Source organism: Protopterus annectens, chromosome 10.part0, assembly GCF_019279795.1.
Source record: "Protopterus annectens isolate FY-2018-M chromosome 10.part0, PAN1.0, whole genome shotgun sequence".
In the NCBI taxonomy this organism is placed as follows: Eukaryota; Metazoa; Chordata; order Ceratodontiformes; family Protopteridae; genus Protopterus; species Protopterus annectens.
The window spans coordinates 385,362,729-385,381,074 of record NC_056744.1 but is presented as its reverse complement, the minus strand read 5'-3'; positions in this window follow the sequence as shown (position 1 = coordinate 385,381,074).

The following is an 18,346-nucleotide window of genomic DNA, read 5'->3' as shown; positions in this document are numbered from 1 at the left end:
AGAAAGATAATATCCCTTTGGGGCACCCTTCCACACACATTTTCTTATTTTAGAATGTTTCCTATATATTTACTTCTTTTCTGTCAGAATTGTCATATAATATGTCACTTTAAGAATATTGACTTTTCTGTATTCTTTTCAAGATTCTTTCTAGTTACAAAGAAAAACAAGGACTTCAGGCCAATTCTGAATCTCAGTGGCATAAACCAATTTGCAAAGAGTACCCTGCTCAGAATATCACTATGCCAACATTTTTCCCTGCCTGAAGGCAAATGACTATATATACTCCACAGGCCTGCAGGATGTCTACCTCTACATAAAAATTGCAACGGAGTCCTGGAGGTTCCTGTGTTTTTGAATAGAAGGCAATCACTTCCACTTTAGAGCCTTACCTGTAAGTCCTGGTACAGCGCCCCAGGAGTTTACGCAGTGCATGGCAGTGGTTGCAGCCCTTCTGCTTAAAAAAGATCCATGGTTTCTTGTAACTGGATGATTGGCTCCTTGCTGCTCCAACCAGAGAATCCTTACTGGAAGCTAGAGACTATTTACAGCTCCGCCTATCTTTAGGCATAAATTATTAGACATCATAGCATCAACCCTCCATTATTTTGTAACTAGTACAATTTATTGCTGAGCTGCCTTCACACAGGAAAGGCTCCACTTTCTTCACCAAGCAGTGCAGACCCTGTATTACCAGCACAATCCATCCGCATTACTGACATTAAGAGTTCCAGGCTGTATGGCAGCAGTAGTTGTAATGTTCACCATGCCAGATACCATGAGAATCCTCCACTAAAAAAAACAACAGTAACAAAAACTACTAATTAGAGTGGTCACTTAGATTAAGAGGATCACAAGATGAAAGTCTAGCACTCTCTAGACAAACTTTCAGGAATGACATAGGTGAAAGAGCCATTTCAAATATGGGCCCAGCCATATTGAACAACCTTCCCAGTGAAGTAAAATGTAATCCAACACTAAAATCATTCAAGCTGCTGTTATAGACCACATAAACAAACAGGCAGACTGTATTTGTTTTCTTGATCCAGGTTAATAGACTATAATTTTAAATAAATTACATATCCAGCTATTAATAGGCTGTTTTGTGTTAATGCACTTAAAAATGTCCAGCATCATTGCTGCTAATTATGCTCTTTTGTTAACTATGTATATCTCTCTAATCAACTGAAAAAGTGTCAGCAGACCAGCTCACATAGCTGTTAACAATCTGAAAATAAATACACTTTAAAATGTGACAGAAATATTGTGAAATGGATACTGTTTGAATACTATTATGGCATCAGTACAAATGTGATTGTACAGATATAAACGCAACTAGATATCCATAGTAGTTATTTCATACTTGATGCAGACTGCGTATAAGTGTATCAGTGTCACAGCATGCATAAAATTTAAGTACCAGTCTAGGTGGCTGCTGGTATACCTGGGATTTTTACAAATATATATATATATATATATATATATATATATATATATATATATATATATACTAGCCTGAACATCAACTTGCAAAATGCAAGACCCCTAACTGTTGTCCTACTCCACCCATATACTGCATAATTCTGAGCAGCATGCATTTTTAGTACTGAAAATAAATTTTTTAAAAACTTTGTTTTAGCCAAGGTGTTTCCCTGCATCTTTATTCATGAGAACACACTTTTGCTGCAAAACAAGGTTTTCTTTAACAACTACAAATAAAAAAAAATTTTAATCTCCCTCTTAATGTAGAAATCTCGATAACACATCTCTTGCTGTCTTGCATTAATCATATTTGCATGGAGGACATAGCTGCATTATTAGTTGTGTCGTGTTAATTGTAATCCCTACACAACCGTAATGTAGTTTAGTTGCAAAGTGTTAACTCAATTAAAAATTGAAGACTTCCATTAGCTATAGTCCATTAGTGATAGTTCAGGTTGATGTAAAAGATCCCACAGAACACCATTCGAAAAGAAATAGCAGAGCAAGTACACCAATGCCCTTGCCAAGTTTCCCCTATAAATATCACCTTGGTGGGCTAACTCAGCCAACAAAAGATATGTAAAAAATGGATTTATTTGATTAATTTGGGGAAGATTTTAATACAGTTTGAGCACCCCTCAAACAACAGAAGTATGTAATCTGCTGGTTAGCAATTAATTTTAACAAACCAAGCACCTGTCAGTTCATTGAGTCTCCCTTCAGCAAATGGCTATTTTGTACAAGCATGGAATTCACATATTAATGAAGGATGCGAGGAAGGCTTGCCCAGCCTCTATCCCTCCATTTACCTATAGGGTTGTCAACGTAATTTTTTTCAGGATTTCATTGAAAGTCAGTTGCTGAAACTGGACTCAAGGAATGACACAGTATTCAAGCAGACTGAGTTTTACAGGCTAGTTAAATAGTCAGTGATCCTTACTGTACTATATCACAAAAAAGAGTTGGAAAGACTATCCTTACTTTATGACTGATCTGAAGGATTTGAAGAGTAACTTTTCTGAAGTTGTTGCCCTACTGAAGTTTGTTAAAAGAGCAGCACACCAACATTGCCCAGCTACATCTCTACATCAATATTTTCAATTGTAACCAATTTAGATAGGCCATATACAGTTCTAAGTTTGGGTGCCGATGTTTTTACAAGGTAAAAAAGGCAAAGCCATGCAAATTTTAAACTGTTAAATAAGAAAGAAACCACAAAACCCATTCAATACTTCATTTTATTTTAATTTTTACCACCTACTGTGTTAGTATTGTATATGTATGTGTGTATATATATATATATATATATATGTGTTCCTCTTCTGCTTGGTGTACGAGTAATCATTCTCCACAAACACTCTATCTCCCACTTTTAGAGCTTTGTCCTTCTGCCACAGTTTTGTCAGAATCAACTTCTTCTGCTAGTAGGATTACATCTTTACTATTAAAGGTATATGTTGTTTTTCATAGCCAGGTTTGGAGCATATACACAATGTGCCCTTTCAACTAACTCCTGCTGTGGAATACCAGTCTAGTTGCTTATTGTGCTTTCATAAAATGAATGCAGTCTGTTCCTTCCGCTTTCTCTGGTATAGCTGAAAATTTAAGGTTTTCCTTGCATGCTCTGCTCTCTAATTCTATTATTTTATTGAAGCATCTCTTCCTGAGCAGTCTCATATTCACCCAATCTATTTTTCATTTTGACTTCTGAGTTTTGCAGCTTTATCACCTCATTTGAATATCTGTTTAAAGCTTCTTCAATTTTTTACAGCATTTTGTTGTTTGTGTTGATATACTTCATCAGTGTTTCATTTATTTTAACCTAGTCTGCGTGCAGTTGTCTTACATCTTCCTATAGGTTACTGGAATTCATGTATGGAGATTGCTTTGTTTTTTGCTGAACAGCTGCAGACCTTTCCTCAGTCAATGTTTCTTCCTCACTTTTTGTAGCTGATTTTTTCCAGATCCTCTGTATTTCTTTTTCCTGGCATCCAGGCTGTATACTTACCAGCCAGTTGCTGAAATTTACCCATAAACACAAGTCTACTTGCCTTCTCTGCTGAGTTCCTGTTTTCCCAGTGGGAGGGAGAGAATTAAGCTGTTACTCAATGTGCAGCCATCTTGGAAGTCCCAACATTTTCGCAAGAAATTAATACTAATTTTACTTGTGTAGATTTCATTTTATATTAGTTCTTCAGCCTCCATTTTCTTACACCTTAATATCTACTTGCAGCCAGTCTTTTCTCCATCAATATGCTACAAGGAAACAACTTTAGTGCAGACTCTTTTGAATCTTCCTCTACCCAGATAAATGTGCCCCAGAATGCTATTCTCTCAGCTGCTGAAATGCCAGTCATGAAGAAGTAAGGCGAGACAAACCTGACTGATAATAGCCAGGTTTGGAGCATATACAAAACGTGCCCTTTCAACTAACAACTCCTGCTGTGGAATCACTCTAGTGAATCTTTAAGCCTGCAGGAATAATAATCTCTGTATATGAGTCATCTTAGGCTCAACTAAAAATCACTGTTGAATTAATCTTATAGTAACTACCTGGTCCAGAAACTATTGAACTGGGTATTATTAATTCAGTTTATCAAAGGTAAGCCTGTAGTTTATTTATTAACTTTGTTTTGTCAGGCTTTGCCCCTAGTGGCAAGTAACATTATTTTTTCTACCTCAGATTGCTGAATTGGGGTACAACGCTACCGCAGCACCACCACCGCAGTTGTCATACTATTGTACAGCTAACAGTAATTACTTTATAATAAGAAATGTTTTTTTCTTATGTATCATTCAGTCTATCCCTTCTCTTGGAAAGGACTATTTTAAACTGCAGCTTTATTCAAGAATTTCAGAAAACAATATCTGCATATTGTCTAATCAGTAGCTCCTTTGATTTATGTTCTCTGTCATCTTCTAAACAGACAAACATGGGCCTTTATTTGTTTCAGATGCAGAGAATGACAAAATGAGTTGCTTTTGTGAATGATAAAATACCTTATCCATCCCTACAGTAGCAAAATATCCCTAAGAACAACCAACAAACTTCTTCTAGAAGTAACTAAATCCAACAATTACTACAGAGACTCCCTTATATCAAACAAGATATCCAAAAATTGGAACTCCTTACCCCAAACAATTGCCAACAGCAACAACACGTTTAAGTTTAAAACACTACTGAAAGAACACCTCATCAACAAATGGCTGTGCTCCTATACTAACCCTGGATGATCTGTTCTTCCTCTTCTAGCTTCATTTTTACCCTCTTTCTCTCACATTACCCCTTATGAATTTCTCCCATAGCTTTTCACCCTCACTCTCCTTTTTACTTCTGTCCCACCCACTGTACCCTTCCTAGACTCTCCCCTCCTCTCTTTCCATCTCTGTTACCGACAGCCTTCCACAATTAATGCACCTGCTCTAGAGTACTATTTCTAGGCTGTTACTAGACTCCAGTGTAGTACTAATATATAGCTCAGATTTGTATCCACTTTGACTCACACTGCCAGTTTTCCCTCCCCTATCATTTCATATTCCATGTCTGCTCTGTGGTGTACTACTACTACTGTTTAATAGCAAATACCTTGCTACCTACTTGCTAAATCCAAAGAGAGGAAAAATGGTTCATTCCCTGTTTACTTGAACTTTTTTGCTACTCATCAAAACTCTAACTATGCCTACTAAGTTGCAACTCTGCCAGATATTATACATTGAGATTTTTGTTTTGCTGATGCTGTGTCTACCGGAGACATTTTGATTGCAAGCTTTTGTAATGTGGACCATGTCTCCATAAGTTGTAAATATACATGACACTGTTACTAGAAGTTTTATATTTATTGATGTGAACCTATGCTGTATTTAATTGTGGTACTTTGTTTTGTTCTTGTTAATGTGGAGCTTATTTGCTTGTTCTTGTTAATGTGGAGCTTTTCTCCTCAGGCCTCCACTGAAAAGGGGCTCTTTTTCAGTGCAGTGGACCATTCCATAAACAAATGTAAATAAATAATTTATTTGGTTGAAGTATTTTTCCTTCATCCCATTCACTTTATCATTCTGAGGCATCAATTTCTTGTGGTGCTAACGCAACTCTGATAACAGAGTTGACATATCTCTGCAAAGTAAGCCTGCAGACCCAAAATCTAAATAAGTTTAAGGTGAGAATATGAGGCAAAGAAGGCATGATTACAGACATCATGCTATTCAGGATTTCCTGGGCCAAAAATCTTAAACGTAATAAGCCATAAGATATATCATCTAAGAAGAAAATGTTCTACGTTTCTGCAAGACAAAGTATTGTGATATTTTGTACTGACCTAACAGGATGTGTACCGAAGAAGCTGTAAAGCTCAGACATGCCACAAAAGGAGAGAAACAGCTAAAAATCCTTTACTTTTATGTGGCACTGTGTGTGGATAATTTTGTAATGAGAAAAAAATTTGCTCTGGAATAATAAACCGTTTATAGAGCAGATGTCCTTTGATAAGGCATGATGAATAAATCTTACAACTCTGAGCTGTATGTAGCATATGTTGTAATTTCAACATGAACAGGCAACAAAACACAGGAGATCAATGGCACCATATTGAAATCATACTAACCAAAAAAGTCAATACATCAAACTACAACCAATTGCAAAATAAAAACAAATAATTTATTTTTACAATTAGTTAGGGTTTACAAACATTAGTAAATATGGGCAGGGCTTTGTGCCCCCCCTGCCCCCGCTTCACCCTTCCAATGTGTGTTAACCCAAACCTCAACCCCACACCTTACTTTACGAAAAAAACCCTTTCCCTAACACTACAACACACAGTTCACATGCACTAACACAAATGTAGGAAACTACAGGTATCCCCTACTGTAGCCCTTACTCTGTCCCTAACAAACACACAAACACACACTCACATACTTCTCCCCCAGTTTTGAAACTTTCAGTGTGTCCAAAATGTTTGTCATTAAAACTCACTCTCTCACTTACTGAACTACAAGCATTCGGCCTTCCTCCTCTTAACACCTCCAGCAATTCAGAAAGAGGATTTTAATTTATTTCCAGAGCAGTTCATGTTTATCAATAAACAGAGTGAACTGCAACCCTTGTATGACTTAATTGATAATCTTCAGGAGAATTATTGATAAGGAAATATTAGGCGTCTACATCTTACTCACAAACTGTAGCCTTAGTGATGAGGTGGACCCCTCAGAGTTAGCAGTGTGGAAGGACATAGTTTTTGTTATAAGTCACTGGCAGGAAATGGATAGTGATTCTGTTTGGGTCTACTGTCAACACCTGGGCAAAAGGCAAATCTCATTTTACAGGATTCATGAATATATGAGGGCTGATATTTGTAATAGCTAAATCTGCATTTTTTTAAAAAAAGTAGGACCTAGTTCTAGCTACCCGTTTTAGAATTAGTTTAACTGACAAGTCTAAATAGTCTAATACAGTAAAACCTGGGAATTAGCCATAATTGATCGCGTTATGTCCCTCTCTTATTGTCCACATGAATATCAGGAAGAAAGCTCTGCTGTAACACAACATATCTAACCTTTGAAATACTCGTGTGTATTTTATTGTTTTATGCCTCTGATCTAACCTGCTTACCTTTCTTGTGTTGAGTTAATGTGAAGTCAAGTATGTTATATGCACATGATCGAACTTTCAGATGTTCGACTTTCATATGGCCGAGACCATATGATCGAACATTTAAAAGTTCAAACATGTTAAAAAAAAAAAAAAATAAAACAAACAAAAAAATAAACTAAACATTTCTAGCAGGGGGGCAAGCCCACCTGCACCCCCCCACAACCCCCGCTATTTAAATATACCAACTCTGAGATAGCACTAGATTGTGGAAAAGGGAAATCTTCCCATTCCACTCTGTATGGAGGTCTCCATAAAGACTGTTTGAACGTTTAAAAGTTTGATCATATGGTCTCTGTTATAATAAAGTCGAGATTTTAAAAGTTCGATCATCTGAAGGGGCCCCATATATATATATATATATATATATATATGTGTGTGTGTGTATAAAACTATAGACTGCAGAACAATGGTAGTAAGGGGGTGCTGCTACTGTAGCTGCAATAGCATTACTCATAGCTGAAGTCGGTATCCTGGCATTTGCTAATCAGCTTCATAGTATAGCCAGATCTTGGCCAACCAGGGCAGGCCTTACTTCTTACTGACACTTATGACATTCTGGTGAACAAATGGCAGGATTCACACTTTTGCCTTGCTTAAGTGTGTCTTTACAGCAGTATTAATTTTGTGCAGTATTCAGGGAGTATATCAAAAAATTATAATGCTTGCACAAAAAAAAAAAAAAAAAAAAAAAAAGGCAGTGGAGCTATTTGTAAAGAAAAAAAACCACGGACACTTTTCTAAGAGCAGTGTTACCATTCTAACTTAGTGTCAGTCTGTATTAATCTGGAAGAAACATGCAAAACAATCTAAGCTCTTTAGCAATGTATAAGTAAAGCCCACATGCAAAGGTTATTCTGTTTGTTCAGAGTAGGTGCTGATAGCAAAGGCTGGATGCATTCATCACATGAGTGAGAGGTGACGTGCTGACTATGTTTTATATGGCAGCAATCACCCTTCTTGTTGTATGTCATTTGATCTACCATTTAATCATTAGTGATTTCTCACAATAGTGAAATGGTAACTTACAGGTGCATCCAGCTCAACGTTTTATGCTGCTTTGTAATGAAAAAAATCTAAATTAATACTGGAATGATAAATTATATGTTAGATATACCAGTTACCAATCTGAAAGCCAACATTTCCTCTTAACTGCTTTCTGGTAGTAGTTTGCCAAGAACATAAATTCACTCTTCATTTATTTATAATTCACTTTAATGTGTTTTTAAAATTCTTGGATATATCTGTGGTAGTGATTCTTTCCTAAATGGCCTGCAGCTTTCCGAATGCTCTTCATCAGTGTCTTCGTTTTATACTGTGGAACGGTTTCAGTTAAGTACCAGAGACATTTTGCATCTTCACTGGATGAGTCTACTATTTTTGAATCCAGTATTCAGTGTCAGGATATAAAATAGTTACTGATGGCACACTGTCAACAAGTATTCATTAAAAATCCCACTTTATTCTATAGGAAGGTGTCCATACATAACCCTGTTGATGCACCTCATTAAGGAAAATGATGCTGACCCTTAGGCAGAGCTATACTTAGCTATTTTGGTGCCTTGTGTCATCTCTTGATTTGGTACTTGGACAACATTTGGAAATGAATGCTGGTACTGCACCCCCTAAATCTTGCAACAAGGCTGGCTAGCCCCTTCACCCCACCCTAGCTATGCCTCTATTAGACAGCATAATGTAAAGGTGATCTATGTGTAAACCAGAAGGAGAGATATGGAGTTAGTTATATGCACATACACAACCTCTCCCCCCACATATGATTATATCATCTAACATTTAATGTACAAAGCACTGAACATAAAATCAGTGAAATGAAAACATCAAAATTAAAAAAACAAAACAATGAGCACACCTACTAATGACTACGACACCAAATGAATGAACAATCCCCAAAACAATATAAAAAATAACATTTTTTTTGCAGGGGGCAAGTCACAGTGCACCCCCCACACTCCCAAACTTAAATTTACCAACACCATGATGGTACCAACTCAGACAATGAAAAAAAATCTGCAACTGCACACTCAAAACTTCGCCAGCAATTACTAATTAAATAATACATACAGGAAAAAAAAAGCACTAAACCACATTGCAGTACCATCCCTAAACAGGAAACAACCTTGCCAACACAAACAAAGACAAAATAAACCCCATTAACTTACCATGCAACTATTTGCATGTCATTTGACATTATTCACTATTGCACATATCAGTATTTCCACTTATGTGCAGTTACTCAGTCCTGCAAACAAAAAAGCTAGCTGCTCCACTGTGCATCTGCATAACTGCACTGCACCCATATTACACACACACACACACACACACACATATATATATATATATATATATGTATATATATATATATATGTGTGTGTGTGTGTGTGTGTACATATGGGGGAGCTGACTTTAGTCAAAACCAAGTTTGGTCGACAAACTTTGGTCAGTTATAGAGATGGTTGACAGGTGTACACAGTTGCACAATTCTTGGGGTTGAGAAAAATGCCCTTTCGCCAACATTGTGCTATCTTGGAGTTAGTCCTGGCTGTGTGTTATGGGTGGCTCTCCCCACAAAAACAATGTTTTATTCTTTTTTTTTTTTACTTTTGTTTTTTTGCATGCAAAATGGTTATTGCTTAGGCACTGCATAGTAGCATCAACATTTGGGTCTGTTGACGAAATTCACTGTAGATATATGTATAGTTGTTTTGATCACATGTTCCTTTTGTCACAGAAGAAGATTTGCTGGCAGAAATGGTCACTGGTGAATTACATCAATGTGTGTTAAATCAAAGCTGAGGAGGTAGATTATAGCATAATCTGATGAAGTTCAAACATTTCCCCATAGTACATTCATAGATTTAATGTGTTGTTTACATTTACGATCAAATAGGTGTTGATGATATATCAATAATGAAAAATTAAATCTGTGTTTCTTCCACTGGGAACAATATCAGCATTCTTGCTTTATGAAGGTGTGCTGTCCCAAGAACACCCATGAGTTAAGACAAAGTGATATACATTTGGTGAAACCTGCAAGCATAGAAGCAATGAATAGTAAAAATATACTGCCTTGTGTAGCATCTTTCTTGTTTTAGAGAGTAATTGCCCTTCCACTACTTTGCAGAAGTCTGCCCTATGTAATTAAAGAAAGATCATGTTTTCACAATCATTACTGCTGATAAATATATCTATCTATATATCATAATATTTAGTGTTTCTAAAGTTTAGCCAAACGAAAGTTTGAATGCCAAGACATAAGCAAAAACAGTTCAGATCAAAAGATTCAAAAGCAAAACACTTCAAATCGCAAAGATTGGAATAAAAACATTTTTTGCAGGGGTGCAAGCCTCCCTATACCCCCACACTTTCAGCTACATAAATATATTAACTCCTTGATCACACTGCAGTGTGGGACGGGCAGATTCCTTAATCCCCTCCGTACCATGATCCTGCACATCAAAACACTGGCAACATTCGAATAGTTCATTTTGGAACTCTTCAGCCGAGATTTCAACAAAGTAACCCATATATTTATATACACACACATTTTTATTATCATTTTATGCTTTTAAAAGTATTTGTGATGAATAAACATCATTACAATTGTTTTAACTAATGTAATTGTCTTACAGTCACTTAAAATAGTTTTTTTCCTTGTTATTCTTTTTTACAAGTAAAAAACAAACAAAATGACTACAACTACAGCTATATACTTCCATCATGAGGAGAACAGTGACAGAAACCCTGCAAAGACACATCCTATACAAGTCTAAGGCAATTTATGCTGCAAGGATTTCTGCTGAAAATGTAAGCACCTCCTGGGTCCAGTCAAAAGAAGAATGCAACTGTAATCCACTCAGTGGTTTTCTGAAAAGAAAATGTCCTTCTTCCTTTCTGCCTATCCATCTTGTTATCTATTTATTTATTTATGCAATAAGGAATAATGATATATGGGCATGGTACAGACATGCCCAGAGATTTAGTGAAGTACATTTCCAAAAGGTAAGGGCCTTATAGTCCCTGTGTGTACGATTATATCTGTACCATCTCAACATGAATTTCTAATTGTGTTTATAAAATTTGTATCTACATTTTTTTGCATTTTGAAATTTTCATTTAGTAGTTGTGTATGATAATTATATGTCTTGTAGTGCATATTTATGTAAATTAGTTCCTGTAACCTATCTAACTGATTGCTGTGTAGGGTTATAAGTTTTTAACTGTGTGACATTTTAGTATGAAATTTTTCGTGTAGGCACCATTCTGTCAAATGTTGTATGTTATTGTACAGTCCATTTTATGGGCAGGTGCCAACACTACACAACACCTCAACTGAGTTCTGTCATATGAATGAGAACAGATGTGGAGGCCTACATATCAGTAGCACAGTGCCTCACAAATAATTACATATTAAGCATTACTTCTCTTAGGAATGAAACATCTGCTTGTGGTGAGTATAATACTTTGAGTCCTTTGAGAAGCCAATTATTCAATCACAAATTCATATTTAAATAAATTTCCAAATGCAGGATGCAAATGATTTTTCCACTGATGTCATTACTGCTATGACCAATAATAAATGTTGTCAATTTGATGCAGGCAATTTTATGGCAACCATTTGAAATGTTGGCACCTGCTAGAGCAAGTCCCGAAACACAGAGACTGAATGGCCAAAAAACAGACTTACATATATTAGGTCTGAGATGCCATTTCTCAAAATATTCCCTTTTCTCTGAGGTATGACATTTCAAGTGCTGACATTTCAATAGGGAGCCCGATTTTATTCTAGCCTGTGCTCTATATATATATATATATATATATATATATATATATATATATATATATATATATATAATGTATAAAATTATGTCATGTTAAAGACATTGCACATTTACAGTTATGGCATATGTGGCCACTTAATTCAATCTTTAGATTAGTAGTGTTTCTGCTTTGTTATAGGTCACTGCCTGTAGATCATAAGTTATCCTACAGATGAAAACTAATTATATATAAACCTGCAAACTGATGGTCACCCTCAATATTTCTAACTGGGTTCATAGGTAGGTACTAGGCTATTGGTCCAAGGGCCTACGTAAGCCTAGCCAACAAGGTTCCCTGGCTTATGCCACCCAAGAAAGTTATTTTCCTGTGCCACTGTCGAGCAGAGGCACAGAAGTGATCCCCAGGGTGTATTTCCTATTTCCCATCCACTCATCAAGATTTTTCTTGAAGAGTGCTAATGAAGAACTTTGCTTGACATAGATGGGTAGCCTGTTCCAGAATATGGGAAGTCTCTGGGACAGGAATCTATCCTTCCAGCATATCCTGTTTATTGTGGTGACAAGGTTTTGGTCCCTAAAGCATGTAGCTTGGAGGGATTGGGATTTCTTTAGGTGTAGCATGTCCAACAGCTCTGGGTTTGACATAGCTTTATATGTTAGGCAGAGATCACCTCGGAGTAGGCGATATGCTACGGAGTAAAACTGGAGTTTTTTGAGGTGGTCAGTGTAGGGCATTTGTTTGAGGCCAGTAATCCTCTTTGTGAGGTACTTCTGTGGCCTTTCCAGCTGCTGCAGATGTCTTGTGAGGTACATTCCAAAAGGGGCATTGTACTCTATAATGGGTCTAATGAGTATTGAGTAGAGAGGAACAATGACCTCTTTTTTCCTGGATGAGAACCCTTTTATGATGAGGTGTGCCACTTAGAAGGACTTGCTGACTACTGTGGCGATGTGACTATCAAAGGAGAGACTACTGTCCACCTGGTTCCCAAGGTCTCTTATCATGCATTCAGTGTTAAGTAGATTGCTGCCTATGTGGTAGTTCATGGGTACAGAGTTTTTACCAAAGGGGATGACACTGCACTTTTTGGCATTGAGCTTGAGGCCATGGTTTTGACACCAGGCATCTGTCTCAGCGAGGCCCTTCTGTAGGATGTCCACATCATTTAGAGACTTGACTATGGCTCCTATTTTGCAGTCATCTGTGAACTTCATTAGCCAGAGGCCTTCTGTGTTAGCCTGTACTTCAGAGAAGTAGATACCAAACAGGAGAGGTCCCAGGACGGAACCATGTGGTACTCCACTTGTCACTGCTTTGAGGTCAGATTTGGAGTCTGCAACTTTTATAGTGTGGGTTCTATCAGTGAGCCAGTTGGCAACCCATCTTGTGGTGTAGGGATTTATACCTAGTTTAGTGAGTTTAGCTATAATTCCAGAATGGGGGATGGTGTTGAAAGCCTTGGCGAGGTCAAGATAGGCTGTGTGAACCACCTTACCTTTAACTACGGCTTTGGTGACTGCCTCAAAGAAGTCGATCAGGTTCAGGAGACATGATCTGCCTTTCACAAACCTGAACTGGGTGGGATCCAGAGTTTGGAGGTTACCAATGTCTTTGTTTATGAGTTCCATGTTGATACGTTCCATGGCCTTGCAGACCAAGCTCGTCAGGCTAATAGGTCGATAGTTCCCGGGATCGGTGGTGACTCCCCATTTGTGGAGTGGGATAACTGTTGCTGTGCGCCATTCAGTGGGCACAAAGCCTGATGCGAGGCTATTATTGAACATGGTGCTTAAGTGGGGAGCCAGTTTGTTCTGAAGTTTGTTGTTGTCCGGTCCCATGGATGCTGTGTTTTTGGCTTTAGAGAGTACAGCTTTAACCTGCGTAGTTGTGATTACAGGGACTCTGCATTCTTCCTGTATGGATATGGGCCCTTTAGGGGGTGAGAGGGGGGTAAAGTTAGCACTGAACCTATCTGCCATGATGTTGGCAATATCAGTTGGTTCTGTAATTTTCTTGCCTTTGTGCTGTAACTCAGAGCAGATCTGGGTGTTGCCATAGAGATTCTTGACATAGCTATAGAATACTTTGTTATTGTCCTTGGACTTAGTGGCGATTTTGTTTTCATAGCTAGCTTTGGAGGATCTTATAAGGGATCTCAGCTTCTTACTGAGGCTGACCAGGGAGCTCCTCTACTCATGGGATTTTACTCTCTTTTGCAACAGTTTCTTCCTTCTGTTGTACAGTTTGTTTATGGCAGGGGTCACCAGATTGGCTTCCTTTTTTTGGAGGATAGCATCTTGGTTCTGTTTGGGATAGCATGATCCGTGCACTCGTGTAAGTGCTTATAGAGTGCATTTGTGTAGGATTCAGCAGTTGTAACTGTATTGTCCATCTGCATGGGTGTCATGAAGTTCATCACTTCTGTCTTAAGAAGCATGAAGTTGGCTTTGGAGAAATTTTTTACTGTGGTTTCCTTAATGGGGGGTGGGGGATGGGATGTGGATATCAAGGGTGATTAGCTTATGGTTGGATCGGACCAACAAGGAGCACATGCAACATAACATAAAATATCAAAGCACCATTTTCACTACTCCGCTTTAGTGCTAAAATACTACATCTGTGTTCCCTGGAATTATGTGTCATCTTGTATTCCTCCAGACAAGAAAGTGCCTCCATAGACTTTTAAGTTAACCTAGTCTGAGGAAGTGCTTTGATACTGTTTAGGTAACATTTGCTTCATGTGACTTTGTGTTTCATGCTACAGTCCTGTTATCTCCTAGTATCTCTTAAATAATGCACTAATACAACAGCATGTATTTATTGGATGGTCACACTACCGCAGCAAACACTTGGTTCTAATACCTGGTAAAATGAATTTACTGTAGCACGTTAAGTTGTTTTCCCTCTGATTCTGCAGTCCTCAGTTGTAATAGTTGATTGGAACATTTAGACTATGTTCATCTGTACACTCTACACTAAATATTCAGCTGATATGCATGCAGCTGCAACAAGCTTTTTTATTTAACAGGTACCCCACTGTACCATGAGCTTGCACATCAAAACACTGGCAACATTCGAAAAGCTGATTTTGGAACTTTTCAGCAGATATTTCAGCAGATATTTCAGCAAAGTAACCCATATATGTTTATATACATATATGTTTTTTTTTCCATTTAATTTTCCTGCTTAATTTAGAAGCGTCCCAACTTATCCAGCTCCACAGAACAATGTTACTGTGAATGCAGATGGCGGCAGAATACTGAAAATGAAGACTTCTCTGTAATATTAGACTAACGGCGTTAAGTAAACTGCTGACCTTTTCTGGGTTTATGTTTGATCAGATGTCATTGCTATTACATGGTAACTTGCCCTCTCCTTTTTTGCATGCCAACAAAGATACGTGGAGTGACTGTTGCAGTCCACTAAACATATTCTGTCCTCACTTGAATAAGTCAGTCAGACATCAGGAGTGATTATTTTCCCACTCTAAACAAAATTGCTCAGGTGCACCTCATAACATAGACCATACTGATATTCACAAATTCAAGATTCTGCTCCCTTTCTGCACAGGAACAGAAGACTTCCAGTGTAATATCAACCCGAATCCCTGGAGATAGTTTACAAAGACTGCTTTACTGAGGCTAACTGGGTGCCTTCTCACCTCTTTACAGACTGTTTTCTTCAATAGCTCAGGAGGGTGAAATCATGGTATGCCAAACATGCTACATGTGTTTTTGCCTTACCCATAAAACCATTCTCAACCACTCCCATGTCATTTCCTTTATAGCTAGTTAACCACCCCCATGTCATTTCCTTTATAGCTAATTAACCATTCCCATGTCATTCCCTTTGCAGCTACTTAACCACTCCCATGTCATTCCCTTTATAGCTAGTTAACCACCCCATGTCATTTCCTTTATAGCTAGTTAACCACTCCTAACCCTTTACATCAGTAGCAGAAGCCTTCCAAATCTAGTCATCAAGGACACCTACATCAAACCACCTACTATCTCTATCCACACTATTCACTTGAAATGCACACAGCATATCGATTGCAAAACCCCTTATAGCTAATCATAAGCTCTTACTCGCAAACCTCCCCAGTCCACATAAGCTGATCACCTAGTCCCCATAACTAAACTCTCAGAGGTCAAATGCTGGACAATTCCAGCACAACCACTGTCTTCTTGTTTAACTAACCACTTTGCAAGTCAAGCTTTCTTCTCCCTCTACCCTTCCTGTCTTATCACCTGCCCTTATCACTTTCAGGCTACTTCTTTGGGTAGCAGGTAAAGTATGTCTGTTTAACCCTTCTGCCTCACTAATAGTTCATTTTCCTTGTGCAGTTACTTCAGTAAACTACCAAACAGGTTATTAAGTTTCTCTACCCAAACTTAGCTTACTTCTCTTCCAGCTTACCCTTCCTTTATTTCACATTTTCTCTGTATAAGTCCTTCTCCCTTAGATGGCAGCTTAATTAGGACTCAGTAAAATATAACCTTAAGGCATTGATACTGGTTGTCTCTCTAACACCTCATCTCCTTGTTGTAACTATCTCACTTTCTCTCTAATAATTCTGTTTCCTTAGGTGGAAGGTCAGGTAAATAGGTGTCTCAAAACTTTACACAAAACTATTTTAATTAGGTACATTTTATCATATCTATCTGTCTTTACCTATCTAGTTTAATACCACATATTAGCCTGCTTCCATAGGTGGTAACAAAAGAAAATGGACCCGACAGACTAAAAAACTAACCATTGTTCCCTAGCAACCAAAATCATAGGCCACCCTTTTCTGAACTATGTAAGATGTCATACATGCACTCTTTGCAGCCCTATACAAAGGACTATATCTCTACAATAAAGCCCTATATCTCCATCCCATCCACAAGTTCGCTTATACTGGCATGCTACTCTTGTCGAAAACCTTACCTGTACAAAAATCCTACCTTCAAAATATACCCCAACCCACTTCTACAATACTCATTTCAAACAGAAACTGTTACAAGCAGGTCACCCCAGCACTAACACATTTCACAAAGAAACAATCTGTAACCAAGTCATACTATAACAGCATTACAGTAACCATTTACTCCTGAAAAGATTGCTTACTGTGCTATATTATGCTTTCCTACACATAATACAATCTGGTGATATCCAACTGAATTGTGGACCTCTGCATCAACAGCACAATTCACATACCCACATCCATCTCAATAAAAAAAAAAAAACACATTATAATAGCATGCATCAATATTGCCAGCATAAACTACAAATAGCCTACATCTGAAACATGGTTACTTCAAGAACAGCCACATGTACAAGTAATTACAGAAACATGGCTCAAGGATGATTTCTACTCATCACTGTACTTTGCATCCAGCTATGAAATTTACAGTCATGTTTGCCTGGAAATAAACTTATTCTAATTAGAAAACTTTCACCTCGAGAAGTCACAACAATAACAAAATCCCACAATGATAAAAGCGCAAAATGTGTTCTCCTAACTCTACTGTTGGGAAAACGAAAGCACCTTAACCTGCTCTGTGCCAGTATAACTCCGTCATCCTCCATTTCATCAGTGGATAAAGTCATCTAGAAATCTTCCTATCTGGAATAAAATAAAAATCTCATCTTTCTAATTGACTTTAATTTTAATGCTTCTAGAGCAAAAGCCACACAGTCAGAAAAATACCTGTTACAACATGGCTAAACCAAATTGTCATCCAGTCAACTAGACGAAGTGCTCTGTCAGGCAATCACACAACTTTGGACCTCATTATAACTAATAAAGCCCATGGATGTTCTTCCCCCCACATGAAAGTAGCACTTACTTTTAGTTTTTTTTTACTTTTTCAGTAAATCCATTTTTCAAACAAATTTGTTTGAAAAAACAGACACTGGTGAAGATGTACTTTGACTGTTCATCACAAACCCATATATATGTTGTTGTTTGTCTTTCGGCTTTTCCCAGTTAGCGGTTGCCACAGTGGAACTCCGGTCCGCTAATGATTGGCAGTAGATTTCCACGAATGCTGAGGTGCCAGCACGATGTCCAACCTTCAATGAAGTCACACCCATTTACGCATGTCTTTCGAATGCCCACCCAACCACGGGGAAGACATGCAGACTCCACACAAAAGGCACTCCCCCCACTCCAGCCGAGAATCAAACGGGAGAACCTCTTGCTGTGAGGCAACAATGCTACCGCTGCACCACCGCGGATACTACAAACCCATATATATATATATATATATATATATATATATATATATATATATATATATATAGAAACACTTTATAACCTCGAATTACTGAAATGTCGAATTTCAGTATCTCGAGACTATAAAGCCGAATGTTAAAAATAGCGAAAGGTCATAATCGCAAACTCGAATATATGTCAAATTCGCGGTTATGACC